The sequence below is a fragment of the Limulus polyphemus genome, unplaced genomic scaffold (genome assembly GCF_000517525.1).
Source record: "Limulus polyphemus unplaced genomic scaffold, Limulus_polyphemus-2.1.2 Scaffold6432, whole genome shotgun sequence".
NCBI classification, from domain to species: domain Eukaryota; kingdom Metazoa; phylum Arthropoda; class Merostomata; order Xiphosura; family Limulidae; genus Limulus; species Limulus polyphemus.
This window is the reverse complement of record NW_013672042.1, coordinates 21,966-24,463: the sequence shown is the minus strand read 5'-3', so window position 1 is coordinate 24,463 and position 2,498 is coordinate 21,966. Positions and strand designations below refer to the sequence as shown.

Genomic DNA, 2,498 nt, shown 5'->3' with positions numbered 1-2,498 from the left:
TAAACGTTATGTTGCATAACATCAAGATGTAGTCCGATTGTGACCACAACTTAGCGTGAAACTTGTCCAATATCAGGTAAATTTATTGGCGAACATTAACAACGAATACATATATTCATAACTTCCTACACCATAACTTGCCACCGCAATGGTTAAATACGACCCTGTCAATCGTTAGTAAAAATAAAACCTTAACTCATCTCGAAAGACTACCGGCTTAGGTGTAGTTTAATCTTGATTACCTATCAATAAAGATGTTTTGGTTTAAAGATGTTGATTCCATTGTGTTTGGAAAACTGATTTCGTACAAACAAATCGCGTAAACGCCGCTTTCCTTCAGTAAAACATTTAAGTAAAAATTATAAATATTTCATATTACTTTACTATTCTCATTTTCTCTATAAGGAACGGTACTTGATATTTTTAACCTGAATGACACCTCTTGTGACACATGGACTTAACTGTCTGTTAGCTGTGACACATGCACTTAACTGTCTGTGTGTGCAAGTTCACTGAATTAATCCAGGAGTATTTCCTCTAGCCGTCTCTAAATTTGAAGTGATTGGCTAAAGAAAAGGCAGTCAGTAAACATCACCCAGAACCACATCATAGGCTACTTTTATCGAATAATGAGATTTCACAGTTACACTTATAACGCACCCACACCTTTAACAGAACCCCCACCTGAAAGTAGGGTACCTGTTCAGCGGTACATCACAACTCGAATATTGGATCTCCCGGTACGCAAACCATTGAGTTCATGTGACACAGGTGTATTTTAAGTTGTTTTTGTAATATCTTTAATATTAGTTATTCTTTTCTCTTCAAAAAAATAGGTTCTCTATGTAAGAGGTTTATAAAATAAAACATAATAAAACTTATAAAGCTATAGATCTGAGGTCCATGATTGGTGTTTCATTTCAGTACAAAAGAAAACGATCAGACTTAGGGTTCGTGGATGCGTTATAGGAGTGGCGGTCAAATCCCATTATTTAATTACAGTACCACAAGAGTTGGCGGGGGGTGCTGTTGACTACTGTCTCCCCCTGTAGTCAATCAGCTCAAAATTATAGACTGCTAGCGCAGCTAACCGCTGTGTAGCTTTGCGTGAATTCGTAAACAAACTTTCCTCGTTGTGAATCCAATTATCATGGGGCATGATCCAATTATCATGGGGCATGATCCAATTATCATGGGGCATGCTCTTAATTAGATGAAAGAAACGTAAAGCTACTTTGTAAACTAGACACGACTGTGACCTTTTACTGCCACCTTCAAATGAATACAAACCAAACATACATAAGAGAATCCACAGTCAGTAAAAAGAAGTTGGATGAATATATGAAGTAATATTTAAAATAAAAAATCAGTTCCCAAATTTCAATCAATACTTCATAGATTACAATGCAAATTTCAAAGTTTTGCTTTACGTCACCTGGGGTTGGGCAACAGTATTTTATGTCACGAGTGTTTTCACTTGATTCATGATAATTAGTTAAGTTTTTACCGTGAAACTAAATATTGCAAAGCTGTAGTGGTGAACATTCAGATGATAACTTCACCAATAGATTTGGTTTCAACAGTACAAACATAACTCCCAAGGATAAATTAAAGTTGAAAACACTTACACAGTGTTAAATTACAGAACAGTAAAAAGCGTGAATTAAAATGTAAGAAGTTTGTGAACAAAAATAAACGAAGACTAAACATGAATATCATATATAAAGAATGGTATAAAACCTGTTGTTGTATCTAAAAGTGTACAGAATGGTATAAAACCTATTGTTGTATGTAAAATCGTACAGAATGGTATAAAACCTGTTGTTGTATCTAAAAGCGTACAGAATGGTATAAAACATGTTGTATCTAAAATCGTACAGAAGGGTATAAAACCTGTTGGTGTATCTAAAAGCGTACAGAATGGTATAAAACCTGCTGTATCTGAAAGCGTACAGAATGGTATAAAACATGTTGAGTATCTAAAATCGTACAGAATTGTATAAAACATGTTGAGTATCTAAAATCGTACAGAATTGTATAAAACAAGTTGAGTATCTAAAATCGTACAGAATGGTATAAAACATGTTGTTGTTGTATCTAAAAGCATACAGAATAGTATGAAACCTGTTGTTGTTGTATCTAAAATCGTACATAATGGTATGAAACCTGTTGTTGTTGTATCTAAAATCGTACATAATGGTATAAAACATGTTGTTGTATGTAAAAGCGTACAGAATGGTATAAAACATGTTGAGTATCTAAAATCGTACAGAATGGTATAAAACCTGTTGTTGTTGTATCTAAAATCGTACAGAATGTATAAAACATGTTGTTGTATCTAAAGCGTACAGAATGGTATAAAACATGTTGAGTATCTAAATCGTACAGAATGGTATAAAACATGTTGTTGTATCTAAAATCGTACAGAATGGTATAAAACCTGTTGTTGTATCTAAAAGTCGTACAGAATGGTATAAAACCTGTTGGTGTATCTAAAA

The 2,498-nt window shown here is 33.7% G+C and overlaps 2 long non-coding RNA genes across 2 annotated transcripts in view; one reads left to right on the top strand and one right to left on the bottom strand.

The window, feature by feature from the left end:
* Positions 1–320: 320 nt before the first annotated feature.
* The window catches only part of LOC111089492, a 15,811-nt gene continuing 13,633 nt past the window's right edge, over positions 321–2,498 (bottom strand). The window contains exon 3 of the long non-coding RNA XR_002613754.1: positions 321–334. This is a non-coding gene — a long non-coding RNA (uncharacterized LOC111089492). The remainder of the gene's footprint in view (positions 335–2,498) is intronic.
* The window catches only part of LOC111089493, a 15,039-nt gene continuing 13,626 nt past the window's right edge, over positions 1,086–2,498 (top strand). Inside the window, exon 1 of the long non-coding RNA XR_002613755.1 lies at positions 1,086–1,095. This is a non-coding gene — a long non-coding RNA (uncharacterized LOC111089493). The remainder of the gene's footprint in view (positions 1,096–2,498) is intronic.